Source organism: Dromaius novaehollandiae, chromosome 2 (genome assembly GCF_036370855.1).
Source record: "Dromaius novaehollandiae isolate bDroNov1 chromosome 2, bDroNov1.hap1, whole genome shotgun sequence".
Lineage (NCBI taxonomy): Eukaryota > Metazoa > Chordata > Aves > Casuariiformes > Dromaiidae > Dromaius > Dromaius novaehollandiae.
The window spans coordinates 106210910-106228461 of NC_088099.1; the positions used below are offsets into that span (position 1 = coordinate 106210910).

Sequence of the window (17552 nt, forward strand, 5' to 3'; positions counted from 1 at the left end):
GGTGCAACAGATAAATACAGTAATCATCAATGAACCCTAGAAATAAAGTGAACTTCTTTCGTCAACAAAATTTACTTCTTGCTTTTGCAATTTTGATTAAGTGAACTGTAATGAAAAAAATGAAAACGTTGCATTTTTACAGAATGGAAACACATTATTTGCCCCAAACATTCATAAATGTGAACTGGCCTCCAAAATTCAGCTGAAATGAAAAAGGCAGTTCCTCTTCCCTCCAAAACCCAGCAGCCCACCCCAGGGTGCAGTTTCAAACTTCTTTCCACAAGACCAGCCTATATTCGTCTGTGTCATGCTAACGTGACCGCAAGTCATGGGACTTTAAAGTACATCTGATAGCGTGAGATATAGATCAAAATCGCGGTGACTGGCAGGCCAGTGTGCTACCGGACACAGGCCGACCAGGCAGGCGCGCAGTTGCTCACAAGCTGCTGCGGGCATTTCCAGTTTAAAACGGTGAACACCTTTTTTTTTTTTTTTTTCCCCTCCCCAGGAGACACTGTTTATTAAAATATAATTAAGACGACTCGCATAGGCAAGTTATCGGCACATGGTTTTTCAAGAGAAAAGCAACACACCGGAACTTGAGCGCAGGTTTTCATAGCCCGGCTGCGGCCAAAACGGCGCCCCCGCCCCGCCCGACAGCGCTCCCGCCGCCGGGGCCGCTCGCTGCTGTCAAGGAAGGTCCGCGCACCCAAACCTCACCCGGTTTCCCTCAAACCGGCCCGAGACCCGGCAGAGCCGCGACGGCGGCGCCCGCGGCCGTTTCCCCTTCCTGGTTTCAGGCGGAGCGAAGGGGCGGGCAGCGGCGGGGAGCGGGGCGGCTGCCGGGCGGCGCTGCCGCCGCGGGGGTACGGCGGCGCCCGCGGCCACCTCCGGCGCAGGTAGCGGCCATAGCCGCCGTGCGGCGGAGGGGCGGAGGGCTCCGACGGCGGGCGGCAGCGGCGCCCGCCTCGCCGGCAGCAGGAGGAAGAGCGCGCGTCTGCCGCGGGAGCAGAGCGCTGCCAGCGCCGCGGCTTCTCCGCCCGCCGGCTCCGCGCCCAGCACCTCGCCCCGCCGGGGGGTGGAGGGGCCCTGCCCGCCGCGCCGCGCGTCTCCGGGCGCGCAGGGACGGCGAGGAGAGGTGTGTGCGGGGGGGCGCCGGGCGGGTCACCCGCGGGTGGCGGGGAAGGCGTTGGGACTTGTCTCGCTTCCTCTTTACCACGCGCGTCCCTCCTCCTCCTCCTCCTCCGCGGGGCTCGGCGGAGGCGGCGGGACCGCTCGGGCACCCGCAGCGCGGCACAGGTGGCCCCGGCACGGGCACACGGCGGCGGCGGGGCCGGCGCCCGCCGGGCAGGTACATGCGGGCAGCGCTGCGGCGCCGCGCGGGCTTCCCCCGTCGTCAACCGCGGCGGGGACGCCTCCTGGGGGGCTCCCGGCCGCCTGCCGGAGGGGCGGCCGCCTCAGCTCGGCTCAGCTCGGCCCGGCCCGCGGCGGTGCTTCCCCGCTGCCCCCGGCGGGGCGCGGGGGAGGGGTGACACGTCCCCGGCAGCAGGACGAGGCCCAAAAGCGGTCGCAGGGGCTTCCGGTTTGAAATCGCGGCTGTGTCCGGAGTTTGGCGAAGAAACGGCGAACTTCTCTTTTTACCTCGTCGCTGAGGGCTGCCGCTGGAGGGGGGCGCGAGCGGGCGGCAGGTGCTGCGTCCGGCCGGCCCCGCCGCCATCTCACCTGCCGGCCGCGGCCCGGGCGCGAACTCGTGGCGCGGAGGGCGCTCGGCGCCGCCGTGGCGGGACAGCGCCGTGGGGCCGCGGGCCGCTCCGCCTGCGCCTCGCCGCACTGGGGTCCCTGGCGGATCGCGGTGTTTTCGTGCCGCTCGTGAAGCCGCCTGGTCTTGGGTGCGCGTCCCCTGCGCAGGGGTTGGCGGCTAGGGGCCTACGGTACCTTTTTTGAAAATTATCGCGAACTTTGCCTTAAAAAGAGCATAAATGTGTATTTTATGTTCTGAAGTACATTGTTCATGATAATGAGCATTTCTAAATTTACCTTTCAACACATCGAGTACTACATTTGGAGCTTTGATGATTTTTATAAAAGTATGGCGATACTGAGGAAATAAAGGAAAAAAACCAAAATATCCCATTTGAAAATGCCAGGGGCTTTCTTTTTGAGAAGCGGAAGTTCTCCCGTTCCCAAGTTTCCACCCATTTCAGCGGGACCAGCATTGAGTCCGGAGTGATTAGGATAGTGGCAGATGTATACAGTGCTATTTTATTTTTGTTTTGTCTATTGTTTATTTCCAAACTTCTGAAATGAAGAAACATAATTTCGTGTCTGTGGAATATTACTAGTTCACCGATACAAACATACTAACCTATAAATTGTGGGGCAGCTGTTTATAAAGGCTTGAAATCCATGGCTAGAAGGATGGTGTAGTGCTCCTTGTCATTCAAGGTAAATAATAACAGAGCGACAGTCCTTTTATATGGTAATCCTGCGTTGATTACTGTTGGCAGTGGAGCAGGAAAGAGTTCTCTCAAGACTTTAAGTAATCTTAGAGCAGTTAATGACGACTGCTGTGAGCTTGTTGAAGCTTTTGGGCATCGTGGATTGCATACGTTTTGTATTTTACATACACTTGTGCCTCTGTGCCTGCTGAATGCTGATGACTACCCATGAGAATGTTAAAAAAGCTATCCTGGGATGTGCCAAAGCTCCTTCTGGCAGTGGCCAAGAGTAGATGCCCAGAGAAGACAATACTGGGGAGAGCTTTTAATGGTGCTGCTCCAGCATGCTGCCCAGCAGCTTGTGGCTCAAGGATTCCCTAAGGTAGGAGTGCTGTCTTTGTAGTTAGGGCTTACGGTTTTTCTTTGATGACTTTAGACAGTAGTTTTTTGAACCCACCTAAACTTTTAGTGAGAGAATAGAAAGGTTAAGTGGGGAAATGGTGATGGAGAGTGGGATGGAGAGTTTTACAGACATCACTGGTAGCTAATGTGACAGTTGGAAGGCAATTTCAAGCTTGTAAATGCCCATGCAGAGAAGTTACATGAATGGGTATTAATTTACAAAGCAAGATTTGTGCATTAGCCTCTGAAATAATCCATCTAAAGTAAAGTGTGATATTTATAACAAGAAAAAGGCAGAGAATGTAATGCTCTTCCAAAGTACAGTAATTAAATGGATTCAAATTCATTGTTGCTGAGCTGGGAGAAAGCCATGGATGAAATGTAATGTTTTGTTAGCCTCTCTGAGTTTATAATAAGTAGAGAATTAAAGATAAAAATTAAGAATTTATACTATACCAGTACAATTAAAAAGCCGACACAAGCTTTCAAAGCACCAATTCCATAATGATAATTACTACAAATAATGTAGTGACTGCGTGTAATGATTTGATGTAATTGCATTGATAAGCTTTGGGCCACTTTTGACTAGTCATTATTGCATTGATAAACTTTGGGTCATTAAGCTTTTGCTTAATGGTAGGAATTGCAGTACATTGCTTAGAAATAGTTTCATATTTTTAGTTGCTTAATTTTTGCATGTTTCTGAAAATTTTCATAACAAAATTTTTCTTGCTTTGGGCTTTTCTCAAAAGCTCTGCTCCCGTACAAAGTTCAGTTTCTAGTCAGCTAAGGACTTTCATCCTCTTTAAAGGTATGCTTGTCTGAGTTACAAAAATCAGAGATGCAAGATACCCTGCAGAAGTAGAGAAGCAGTATATTTGTTTTCAAGATCTGGCAGCAACCAAGACTTGATCGTGGTCGCCCCATGAATCAGTAGTAGAATTAGAACATGCTTCTATTTTTTTCTAATTCTAAGAGTTTGAGATGATCAGATGATGGCACTGGGCTGGAACTGAACGTACATGGAAAGGTAATGGTAGGATAAGGCAAGGGACCGAGTTGTCCTAGGGGAATGCCAACAGATCTTCTCTTTCAGTGTTGCCCGGAGAAACACAGAATTTGGAAAATAGAGGCTTCAGTCTCAATACCACAGGGTATGCACAAATTTCCTGTTTATTCTTTTTGTGATGTTTTGGTTCAGTACTCTTTGTAAGATATTCATACAGTTGAAATAGCTGTTCCAGTTATTTGTTCCATCAAATAATACGTACCATTATAGTTTAGACTCTACTTACTCTGCTACATCATAGTTATGGTTAAAGAAACACTTTCATTATAAATTGTTGGGAGAATGCAGGTGAGACCTATATCTGCATCTCATGCTGATTCTCAGCATAAATAATAGAAAATGGGTAGCAGATGATTCTAAACACTTAATTCTGCCAACTTCTTACCGGTCAGAAGGAAGTGCTGTGAAAATGGATGAGTGCTTGTATATTATAACATGAGCAAATTTATTCAAATTTGTACTTACTAGAACTAAATTGATTTAATTTAGATGAGAACAATTTTTTTTGGCAGTCAATAAAATACACTTAAGACTCACATAGATGAAATATAGTATTTTTCTATAGCACTGAAAACCACCAGTGTTTAATGTGGGAGAAGGTCTGAAAGTTTGCAGCCTCAAATTTGGATCTTGCATACATTCAGGTTTCAAGTTAAAAGTCTGTCATGGATTAAAGGGTAGCACGATCTTCTGGATCATGGGTGAAGTGCCCAGTCCTACAGTGTTTAATTACCTGAATAATTTTTCTCTCTGTTAAGATGTCACGTTGAAGCTGTGATGCGTGTTTTCTGTGGTGAGGTTCTTACTAGAATAAAGGACACCAGTGATGAAGAGTACTAGATCAAAGTTAAAGTATTTAGATGCAGTTTTGAATACAGAGAGTTGATGCTGTTTTGTAAAGTGACAGTTTGTCTGGTTTCTTTAAAATACTGTCTTTAAAGATTTGAAAGAGCTGAGTTGGGAAGGAAAGCGGTAGTGGAAAAGGCCATCACAGCTGCCCAGAATTATTAGGTGCTTCTAAGAGGAAAAACAGCAGGATGCTGCCACTCCTGGAAAAGCCTAAAATATTATGTATAAAATAAAAGTAACAACCAATGGGAGAAGAATCAGGAAAAGGGTATATGCTCAAATGACTTGTGCAACTGGAGTTTTAGATAGATAACACTAGACTCCAGTAGTTTATTTGCATATTATTATTTATATTATTTAATACCCATCTTATAGGGCACCCGGCCTTCTGCATAAACTGTTTAATTGGAACCTAATTAGATACTCAGGATAAAATAAACAATTTAGTCTCTGAGAGTCTTGATCCAATTGCTACTGATGCCAAAGGCAGTAGCTAACTTCAGGGAAGATGACAGTATAGCTGTGTTATTAAGGCTGTATTGTTGTGGCCTTCAGTCATAGTTGTGGGCCTCATTGTACTAATCATTCTGCAGGCAGATTGCTCCTACCCTGATGAGATAACAAGCAAATGCTGCATTTGAGTTAAAGAAGCACGGTATGGTGATAAATGGTGATACGGTCAAAAATTAATATGGCACAATCAAAATCAAGTTCTCCAGGGATTTTTGTCCACCTTGAGAATTTAAATGAAATGTTCTTAGTTGTGCTAAACACTGTAGAGTTAAACAGTAGTCAGAGTAAATCAGATCTTTGCATAAAACCTTATCGGCAGTCCCTCTCCCCCTCCTCCTCGCCCCGAGATACAATGATAGTGTCTAATCTTTCACTTTCATTGATGCTAAATAAAGGATGTGTCAGACTCAGTCTTTCAGATCTTCTTTCACTTAATCATTTCATTCAAATCATTATGTTTTTTCTCTATTTGTTTCTCTGGTTATTTTCATATATGTATTTTTTGCAAATAAAGTAAGTCCTCTCTCCTACTGTTTAATCACCATTCAAATACCAAGCAGAATCCTGGTTGAAGTACTTGTCTCAGACAGGCTTTTGGATATAGTAATAAACAATTTTGGTGTGAGTTAGTAGATGATATACAGCAATTTCATTAGCTTTTCTGAACAACAAATTGTACTTGTGACTTGCTTTGCCAGCTGTTTTCCACAGTTTGACTTATTTAAAAATAAGAAATTCTCCTGATGTTCAGGAGATACCAGTCACCCTTGTTTCCAATTACAACACCTCATTTTCTTACTTGTGAGGTTCTTGGGCACTAACACTGTGAAAGGTCAATCATACTGGGCTTAACTCTTCTCTAGAGAACAAAATACAACCTCCTACTATTTTCTTTAGAGAGTTCAGAATCTATTGAGAAGATACTTCTAGGGCTAAAGAACTTCTAAAGAGCAGATACTTAAATAGTTCCTCGCAACCATATTTGGATTTTAACCTTCTTGGTTTCTCGTATTCAGACAAATGCTTTACACTTCCGAAAAATGCTTTACACTTCCAAAAAACGCTTAGTTAAAAAATAATTGGACAACTCTTTGGTTAATGTAAAATGGGATCGTTCCTATTCTTACATCAGTTGCAATAACTGTGAAATCCCAGCTCTGCTGCTTGGAATAGCTGCAAATCTTGGACACATCCCAAGAAAGCCCACGCAAAGGGCAAGTGAGAGAAAAACAAGAAATAACATGGAAACTTCCAGCCATTTTTTTTCTTCTCTTTTGAAATGTTTTTGCAATAGCCCAATAGAGAAGTTGCAGTTTTCTAAATCTTTACTTCACCATTAATAATATTATTTTCTGAAGTCTTAGTAAGGCCTTTCAAAGGGGAGAAAAAAGCAAAGCAATAAATCTGAAAAGATCAAATGAGAGCTTCCCTTTTTTGAAATACAGACTGAGGGTGCAATAGTTTGTTGTTTTTTAATTTCCACTGTTTTTGATCAATTTATCAGCTGCTCTGTACTAGATTTGTTTTGCACATTGAAAGGAAAGATGTTTCTGATGACCTCTTTTTGTTTATTTTGTTCCAACACTTGCAGCATTTCTTAGTGTGTTATTGTAATTCTTAATATATAATTTGTTAAACATTTAAGGAATGTTTAAACATTCGAGAGTGTTTAAATTTAAAACTTTCCCTCACAGGTTGGGGAAATTAAGAACCAACGGAGTCTACATGTTAGACTATCTGTATTGAAGTAAGGTAGAATGGCTTCTCTTTTTAGGGTGTTTCAAAATAATCCCAAGTTCAAAGTGCTATCAGCGTGGCCCTTGATAGGAAGACTGGCATCTAAAATAAAAGATGGAACTTACCTAATACAACCTAGCCAGATGCAGATGGTTAAATGTTGTCTTAGCCTGCACTGGTACCTCATGTTCCAGACACGCCCGTTTATCTGCCACTGAAGCATGAGTTTAGGTTTGTAATGCTGGTTGAGTGCCTACAGTGATAAGCAGAGAGATTAGTTTTTGCTATCATCTCCTCAATTTTTTTTTCTTGCAGCCTATCAGTATCACTTTCATCTTGTCCACTCCAGCTGGCCGAATTTCACCCATTCCTCAGACCTTGTATAAGCTGGGTTTGTGTCTTGACTGAGATACAGGCCAGATTTTTTTTTTTTTAATGCATCCGTTGTGTAGACTGCAACGGACAGCTGTTACTGCCCTTTTCCCTTAAAATCTCAAACTTGTAGCTGTTTTCTTCTCACTGATATCTTCAGAATTCCCATTGGCTTCCCATAGTACCCACTTCCAGGAAGTATTTGTTCCTGGAGTTCATGACAAATTCCTTGAACAACCTAGATGATCTCAGGAGAGACTCACTGGTTTCTGGGATTACAGTTCAGTCAGCAGCATCTCATGGTTAATAGCAAAGCAGTGATTGCTTTATGGTTTTGTGTAATGCACTGTAATGCTTTTTGCTCATCGTTCTTCATCATTGTTATTTCTCAGATATCGGCATCACTTTTTTCTTCGGAGCATAAACTATTCAGTTCGTCCTTAATTAGACTATGTTTTCTGAATCATGTTAATTCTCAGGATGAAAAGTAATGTTGGAATATCACTTGAATAGCTAGCACAGGCAGAATTTGCAGTGGTTAAAATAAAATCATATGCCTGTCCCTTTAAGTGTTAAAAAAGTACAGAAAGAATTATCATAGGTTTACACATCTGCTGTTTTTTGCGTGAAGGACAGCTACACCACTTTGTGTCCAGAAAGGACCAGTCATCGTGAAAACTATAATGGCAAGGACTGAAGCCAAAACAAGGAAAATAAGACTGATGTTTTCCACAGATTTATGGTAAGGGATAAGATACTAATGAAACAAGATGAAGCGGTACTTTTGGAGATTGATGTGTCCCTCAAATCTTTATCCATGAAAAATGATATAATCATCATAATATGAAACTTTCTGACCCTTAGATAGTCATTGTGCTGTATTCACAGCATTTTGACAGCTCAGGTCATTCTAGAGAACTGAAGTAGGAATAGAAAACAGACTCCCCTAAAAATGCTAAAATCCACCATCAGATTACACAGGCCCATTTTTTATTTGAGCCTTTAGTGAAATGGTCACTGAAAAATACTCTACTTAGCAATTTGATTACAGGTGTTTTCATCTTTACATCTCTTAGTTTAATGGAAAAAAAAATGCCTGAAAGGTACACCAAGAGACGACGATGATGAGTTATTGTGTAAATAAAAGTTTCTTGATGACTATAGTTGCATGAAATGATTTATATGATTTGGCAGAATTGGTGATGGACAGTACCTTTTCACATTTCCGAAATCAGCCTTGGTGTTAATTCTCCTTTTATTTTTCTGAAAGTAGAAAGAAAACAAAACCGTGATGTTCTATTCGTGATAATTTTTGGCTTAAAATACATGCTGAAGTAATTGGGACTGACTTAGAGGAAAACACTTATAATTATGTACTACTTTGGCTCTTACTGCGGCTTTTACTCTTAGTGTCTTTTCCCAAATGGTGGTAATTACTGTATCAAGGGGCTTCTTATTAGCTGAAATGTGTAGTTTCTACAAATAGAAACTCCCTGGCTTGGATTTTTGCAATCTTTTTATCTGTACGATTACTTTGCCCTGACTTGTTTGTGGAAAAGAGAGAGAAATATAAGCTTCTGCATAGCTTTCATCAGCATAGTCTGACTCAGCGCTGTTCACCTGGAGGGCAGGCAATAGTTTAGCTTTGTTTTTGTTTTTCAGAAAGATAATCTTGTCCAATGGAAAAGAACCCATAATAGGCTCACACAGAAAGTAGTTTTTGTTGTTGCAATTTTTAAAGGTAATTTTAACAAGTGCTCTTCAACTAAATGTAGGACTGGTAATATTGAAAAGTTCATCTTAAGTTTTGGTTGGCTTGAGTGGGTTGCAAAATGTTTTCCTCTTCTCCTCGTCCTGCAGTAAAAATAGCTTTATAATTCATATGAATATGGGATTTTTTGCTTTTTATTTTTATTCTAAGTCCTGAATGTCTCAAACTTCTTTATTAACAAAAGCACTCCACAAAACAATACGGTTCCACATAGAGGCTGGAACTTGTACCTGCAAGTCATAATTCTGTGCACACTGAAAAGTGCGAGAAAGGTTGAAAAATAGTTTTCATTACTTTTAATTGGTCTTTTATTGTAAGGCTTTTGTCTTTCATCTCTTTGTGAGTAATGTTTTGTCTGGCTATTAGGCCTTAGTGAGAAAGGCAAAATATACCTACTACAAATAGCATATAGTAACAACAAAAGTATGCTCCTTGGGTTAATGCAGTTGTCTGGTATGACACTGAATACCATCATATTCAGTAGTCTCAACTGCATTTTTATATTCTACTATTAGCGATTATTGTATCAGCTGTGAAATGAACACTGTAGTCTTTTCTTCGTAATTAACATTTGGTTTGGGGGAGTCTGTGTGTCTGTGCATTTTCTTATAACTTCAGCACTACTCAGTAAATTTTGGATTAATTGTAGTTAAGTTTGTTTAGTCTTCCAGACTCAGTGAGCCAAGTAGCCTGATAGAGGCTTCCGAAGGACATGTTCTGGGGGGGCCCTCATCAATCACATGACTAAGTACATAACTGCATATGCAGTTATCTTGTGCAAGAGAATGATGAGGGCATGCAGTTTACCTGCATGTACGTAGATTATTCGTACAGCATGTACTGAGTACGTCTGAAGTTTCTGTTGGAAGCGTTGTGCTTAACTGTGCATGCTCTGCATGGTGTATGTACACAATTCCAACATAGATCTATGGACTCATTGAGGTTGGAAGGGACCTCAAGAGGGCTCCAGCCCATCCTCCTGCGCAAAGCAGGGTCAGGAATGAGATGAGACCAGGTTACTTAGGGCTTTGTTCAGTTGAGTCTTGAAAAGCTGCTCTTGATACAGCCCTGGATGTTGTTAGCCTTCACTGGCTGCGGGGGGCAGGGACTGCTGACTCCTGTCTAGCTCACTGTCCACCAGGACCTCCAGGTCCTTTTCAGCAGAGCTGCTGCCCCGCTGGACAATCCTCAGACTGTGCTCTGGTAGAGCATTAGTCTGTCCCAAATGCTGCCCTTTGCATTTGGCCTTGTTGAATTTCAGGATGTTTCTGTTGGACTGTTCCTCAAGCCTAAGTTCTTCTAAATGGCAACCCTGCCGCTTGGTGTATCAGGTGCACCCGCACATTTGATGTTGCCTGAACACTCGCTGAGGGTACCTTCTGCACCCTCCTCCAGGTCACTGTTAAAGGTATTAGGATAGATCTCTGATTTACGCCACTTGTAGCCAACCTATGAGTAGAGTGCAAACTACTAACCAATACCTTTTGAGCCTGATGACAGGGATTTTTTTACCGTCTAGTAGTCCACCCGCCTAGGCTGTAAGTTAGATCAACTTAGATACATAGATGCTGTGGGAGCCTGTTGAAAGCCTTGCTAAAATTAAGGTAGGTGATATCATCACTTTTCGCTCATCTACAAATTCAGTCATTTTATCATAGGAGGCAATCACTTTGGTCAGGTGTGATTTAACCTTGGTAAGTCCATGCTGTCTCTTCCTCCTTCATGTGCCCAAAAACAGCATTCATGTATGCATTTGTTTGCACATGCCATGGAAGCAGACTAGCTAATGACTGAAGTAGGCTGGACTGAGTTGCTTTCTTTCCCAGTGATACCTCAGACTTGATAACATGTGCACAGCCCCTTTCCTGCTCATCTTCTCTGGATGCTTAATTGCTGCCCTCCTGTAGGTGACTGTGTACATGCTGGTCACAGATGGGACACCTGCATTTTGGGAATGTGGTGATAAATCAGTTGGGGCTTCATGTGGCCTGAGAAAGATGTTTGTTAGGAAAAAGGATGTTGCTGCTAAAGTGATTCTTGCACTCTGTGTATTTGAGGATTTTGCAAGAAAGGGAGGTGGCAGCAGAAGTCGTAGTAAGTTTGATAATTATATTGGTTTGATCATGGAAAAAGAGCTATTTAGTTCCATAATCTTGCTAATAGCTTAATGATCAAAAGAAATGCATATATGGATGCCAGTCAGTAGGCATGTGGAAGTCTTACTTGCATTCTGTTATACTGATATACATGTAAAACTTTTCCCTGCAGCCTTGTGGGGTATTTTTTTTCATTTACTTACAATTTTGAGATTTTTCCCTTTACTCATAATTTGTCAGGTGATCTTTGGAGGGGGAAAAAAACCCACAAATAAACACAACAAATTCAATGTGGTAAGACCCACAGTAAAGCTGAGATTTGCTTAATTTGCATATACTAAGAAGCAAACCGATTTAGCCTGATTATATGGTGCTAAGCACTAAGTTTACAATAACTTATTGGGGAATTCAGTATTTCCCAGATCTTATCAGTGACACTCCATGCTTTACTGGATCAGACCTTTAAATCTCCATCTTCTCTTGGTTATTGATGTACATTGATTGTTCTTCGTAGTTCATCATATATCAAAATAATTTCATTGTGTGACAATGGTTGTCCTTAGCTTCTTGCAGTACAGGCTTTTACATTATATTATATTATTATGTATTATACACACATTGCATTATTATTTAGGATTTGAAAAATCTGGTAGGATTCAAGTGATAAATATGTTTAATGAAACATTTCCCCAGCACCAGTAGCTGAAGTATAATGTAAGAGTTACATCTTGCAGTTCAGAAATGTTGTGGTAACAATCCTATCAGCAGTGAATTAGTCAGAAATATGGCTTTCATAATTCATTTTGAATGATGTGTGGAATTAATTTATATTTTTAATGAAGTTCTAGTAGTGTTTAATTTTAATAAGACTAATACTTTAAGAAAAAATAATATAGTTTGTAAATAATTTTGAGTATTTTACCTTAATCCTGCAGGTATCCCATAATCTTAGTGTGCTCATTTATTTTATGTTAAAGATTTCTAAAATGAGACTGAAAAATGCATATAGGGAGAAGTCAGATGCTAAAAGGTAAATATTAACCTCTATAGTAAATTTTAGATACGTAAGTTCTTTTATCTCTAATGCATGTATTTCTTATATTTTAGGAATCTGTTTTTCATGCTTTAATTATTTGCAGAGTGTAATGTCATGTTTTCTTTCTGCCTAGTTTATTAAAACTAGGCTCTATGAAAAAAGTATTAACATGCAAATATGACATTTGAAGTTGGCCAAATGGATAAAGGTATTTCACAATCAGCCTGTTCTGTACTTTAACCTGAAAGAAATAACCAAAGCTTGGGAAAGAGCAATTAAATGATTTTGTAATCACACAAGCATTGCAGCAATGATACTGGCACACATAAGTATGAAAGCTGGCTTTGCAGCGTCTTCCTGGGGCACAGTAATACAGTTGTCTTCAGTGGGTTTGCTTGCGTTAGAAAAGACTGCACAAGGGAGTAAGATCAAATGGATTTATGATAAGTTGAATCCATTTTCATATACTGAATATACTGTATATATGCAAGAAAAATTTGAGACATTAATGTCTGTTGTCACACCAGCTCTATATAGATGAAAAGATTATGCTATATATGTCTTTTTGTGGTATTGAACTATCTTGTGATGATTCTTTTATTGATTGAGAGAGATGTGAACTTTGGTTATGCTGACTGAATTTCAGCTTACAATTCCATTCTGCTTGTATACAAATTTCCCCTGTAGTGTCAGTAGCTTATGGTTTCCTGTTTCAAGCATTTTAAGTATTCTCTATGTTTAAAGTTTGCTGCATTTCAGAAATGTTTGAAATTATTCTTATTTGTATATGGTTGGGAACTCTGCGCTTCAGAGTTACTGTACAGATTTTAATCTTTATTGTAACTAAAGTTGTCACTTCTAAGAGATTTGCAGCATTTTTTATAGTAATGGTGTAAGTCTGACATTATATATAATATCAATTTTTATAAGGTCTGGTATCATTCAAGTTCTTGAAGAATAAGGTATCATTTAAAAAAAGCTGGAGGGTACACTTAAAATAAATTATCTTACTTCAACTTCTGTCATAAAGAACAAGCCTAGCAAGCATATCTTCAAAAAGATTCTTGTGGCTGATGTCCTGAAAGAAATTCATAATAAAGAGCCTGAAATATGCAAATGACTTTTTCAGCCTCACAAAAGTAGTAGCAGTTCACATGAGATGTAGAAAATAAGAATGACCTTCAGGGGAAACCGAGGCAAGAAATTAGAGTCCAGATGGAGCAGAATGCAGAGTAGCATTACCATATGGTGCATATATAGGACATCTATGGCCAGTGACAGAAAATCGCTTTGGCTTACAATACCATATTTATAACACAAGGTCAGGGGAAGAAAAAGTCATGAGAAAATTCTCAGTCGGGAAAAATGATGTATCCTGGAGTGTGTTTTGGATTTGGTCAGGCTGCAGTGTGCAAAAGGTAAACAAGTGAGTAACAAGATACTGCCGGAGTGTTATGACTCTAAATGAGTAATACTTGATACCAAAATTATTAAGTGCCCTAATAATTGTATGCGGTACCAGTCTGGTACCAACCTGTGCAAATCCAAGTCCTATTTAGCCTGGCCTAGCTAGGCCTCTGGCTACATCATTATCTGCTTATATATTTTCCCCATGTGCCCTTTGAGAGAGTATGTATGGTGTGATTCGCAAAACTCCTCTATTCTGGTGGAGAAGTGATGTCATTTTAAGTGCTTTAGAACTGGCTATTCATGTGACGCGGTTGCCAAAATAAGTGAAATTTATGTGCATTACTAATTGAATTTAAGAGTGAATACAAGTGAACTTCAGTGTATCCAGACTGGTGAAATGTTCATATGCAGCAATGTTAAAAAGCAGTTGTGGTTACTGCTACCCACTTTGCTTAACTTTAGAAACCTACAAAGTTTGCAGGTTTTTTAGCTTATGTTTTTAAACCTCCTTACCAGATAATATGGAGCCTGTGGTTTGGGGGTGGGGACATATTTTGATTTGGGGTGTTTTTTTTAGTGAATATTATGTGCTTCAAGATCATAAACGAGGAAAACTTTCCCCCTCCCCCCAGCAGTGATATATTTTCATTTGGTGATGGGCATTTATTTTGGCAGATGCTCAAATACCAAAGTAGGAGTGGATTTACTGCTAGATATTTACTTATAAATGGAAGTGCATTGAGTATATTAGATACTCCTAAAGAAGATAGTGACTAAACCAATGTCATTAGCATTGTGAGGGCAAGTTTCGTCATCCAGAATTCTTGTAAGATTTAAAAATACCACCTATTAAATATTAAGGACCACAGCTGGGAAGTGTTAGCACAAAGAAGAGACTGGTGCTGTACACAGATCTTCTCCAATGTGTTTGGGAGCGCACAGCCTGCAACATCTCCTCAAACTTATCATAACCACTAACTTGTGATAGCCAGATTTCCAGTAAAACAAAATGTAATTCTAAAACAGTTAAAAGTTGTCAGTATAATTTCATTGCTTGCAAACTGATTGATCCTTTACAATTTCAATATGAGCTGTTTTATGCAAGATGCTGCATTATATAAGAGACTCGTTTCCACTCATAGGTAATTCATGTAAGTGTTAAATGACAGTTTTTGATTCAAGTATTGTGTAATTTGTACTTCAGAAAATAATTTGTTGTGCTATTGACTACATTTAGTGTTATGAGCCGTTGTTGCTCAAGAGCACAATAGGTGAATAAGATTGGATGTATAAAAGTAACAGGTTAGATGGAATTGGTTTTTGAGATGGAAAAGGAAGGAATTTGGCAAACCAGCACCTCTGTATCTATTTTCTTTTTTTAACTTTGTTATCAAAAAGTTTGGAATGAAAGGCACTTTTATTGATTGAATCAGTGGTATGATGCACACAGGTTTGAAATTTCTGTGGCTGGACAGTGTATATATAGATATATGTGTTTGTGTGTGTGTGTATTTATATATGATATACAAATATTACTCATTATTGCTAACACATGGTGGAGTGTTTACTGCAGAGAGCTGGAGGAGAGGAGGGGATTTTAAAGACTGTTTTGGAATATACTCTCAGAGGAATGTTAGTCTGTTAATGATTTGGGGCACAGAGGTTACAAGTAACTTCTAGAGCCTCCTATAAAGCACCTGGTGTGTCTCCTGCCTGTGGAGAATTAGATGCCTCAGGTTATTACTGAAGTCAGGAAGATGCTGAACGGTGGGGCCCTCGGTGTCGGTACCCTCAGAGGAAGCCTGGTGAGACTGAAGGCGGCACTGTGCTACGCTGCCGTTCCCCTTCCCAGAGCAACGGGGAGGCAGCGCAGGGCTGTCTCCGGCAGCCCCTTCCTGAAGGCCGGTGCTGACAAACTTGCAGAAGAGCTTAGCCTGGATCCTACAGCGATGTGTTTGGGATGGGGATTTTTTTTTTTTCCCCTCTTCTGAAGGGATTCAGACCTTCGTCTCCCGCTCCCAGCAGCATGCTGTGATGTTACAGGCTGTAGCGCAAGAGTTGTTCACTGAGAGTGGCAGCTTTCCTTGGGCCATAAGAAAAGCAAATAAAGAGGCTCCTGGCTGTATGGTTACAGCAGCCACAGCAGGCGAGGAATGTGAGTTCTGGTTCCCACTCTGCACAGGGTTTATTTTGTATGAGTCATACATCGTATGGTGTAATAACTGAACAGGAGTTCATAAATGAGCTCTGAGTGGGGAACAAATTCCAGTTGTCCAGTATCCTGCTGTGCTCCAGTGAAGTACTACTTGGCAAAAACTGTGCATGCCTTTGCCCTCCCTCCCCAGGGGATCCCAGTTTATCTGGTTTTGGAGGGTGGTTTTTTTGTTTTTGTTTTATTTTGTTTTTTAATGTCTGTTGTCAGTATGTGAACAGGTTCGGCAAAAAGGAAATCCCCCCCCCCCCCCCCCCCAAGATTCCAGCTGTACTTTCTAGAAATATGAATTTGAATATCCTTAGGCAATAGGAATCTCCTATGTCATTTTGATCCATTCTTCTGCTATGACAAGAACCAGGTCATGCCATCTCTTAAATACAGCAGTCACACTGTTCATGCCTATCTCAGAAGTGGTTAGGTTTTCTACTCTCTTCTGGTTCTTGCAGAACCTTGTTGTTCTGATGTTTAGAAACAGCGTTCTGACCTCCAGCTTAGATTTATGCATGCGCAGTGTTCTTCTATCAGCATTGTCATTTAGCTTTGTTTTTCTTAGGCTTCACATTTCATGGCCTTTAAATCTTACCCCTGTACAATAGGCTCTTATTCCTCTCATCATCCTCACATCTGTTCTAGTAAAAAATTCATGCAGTTAAGTCCAGTTCTGGCTGTCCAGAATCACATGCTGTATTCAGTTGAGGTTATACCAGTGGTTTGTACGATGACATTAATTCTTCCCTATTTGACTGGAAATAATCTGTCATGATACGACATAGGAAATAAACTCTCGTGATACAATGTCAGCCTGTATTTGTCTTTTCTTTTCCTTGCCAGATCACATTGGTGACTCACAGTTACCCTGTGATCAGTTCATAGACTGATCTTTCCCCTCAGTATATCTCTTAGAGCGATCCCTGGTTTCCCACATCCTGTGCGAGTATGCTAATCACAAGCTTATTGTTTAAAGGCGGGAGTGACCACCCACTACAGCTGTTTAAAAAAAGTTTACAGTGGTTTCTACTCTGTCTTGTGATAAGCCTGAGCCTGATGGTTGCCATTTGTGTGTCTGAGGAAGTCTACTGAAATAAGACGTAGAATGGCAGCAAAATACCTCATTATTGTATTTTGCTGATGTTTAAGTGTAGAATGGTGTGAAGCTGCTTAGCCATGGAGTACTTAGGACCGGAGTACTGTTTTGTATGACTGATGGCAGAACTTGAAGTTCTTGAAGAACTTTTAAAATAAGAAAGAAAGTGTCTGTTGTGATTACAAACCTCAGAATTAGATGGTAGCTGAGAAGGGTTTTCAGAATTACAACTTTGGATTTAAGTTTCTGCTGTCTATCTGAGCTTCTCCAGTGGGCTGTAAGTAATTTTTTGCATATCATACTTATCTCTGCCTTTATTCTGTCTATTATATGGGAGTAAAGTTTACCTCCTGCACGTATGTTTTGTATCCTCACGTTGCAAGACCTTTAGGGATCCTTGCTATCTTTGCATCTTCTCTGGCTTAAGACAACCCTCTCTTGGTTGAGGGCTGTGGGAACTACCACAATTTTAATGATTGTACTTTATACATTTTCATTTTTATTTTAACGGCATTCTCTTAATAAAGTTAGAATAGTTTATGTCCCCACAGCTCAGAAGT

General features: G+C 40.9%; 1 protein-coding gene across 3 annotated transcripts in view; it reads left to right on the forward strand.

Moving 5' to 3' along the window:
- Positions 1-846: 846 nt before the first annotated feature.
- MBP (myelin basic protein) overlaps positions 847-17552 on the forward strand; it is a 123703-nt gene continuing 106997 nt past the window's right edge. Inside the window, exon 1 of one of the 3 annotated variants that reach the window (XM_064507121.1) lies at positions 847-1138. The gene's annotated coding sequence lies outside the window, so the exon portion shown is untranslated. Of the gene's footprint in view, positions 1139-17252; positions 17270-17552 lie in introns of those variants that run through there. The other 2 variants (XM_064507119.1, XM_064507120.1) reach the window with 2 other exon arrangements.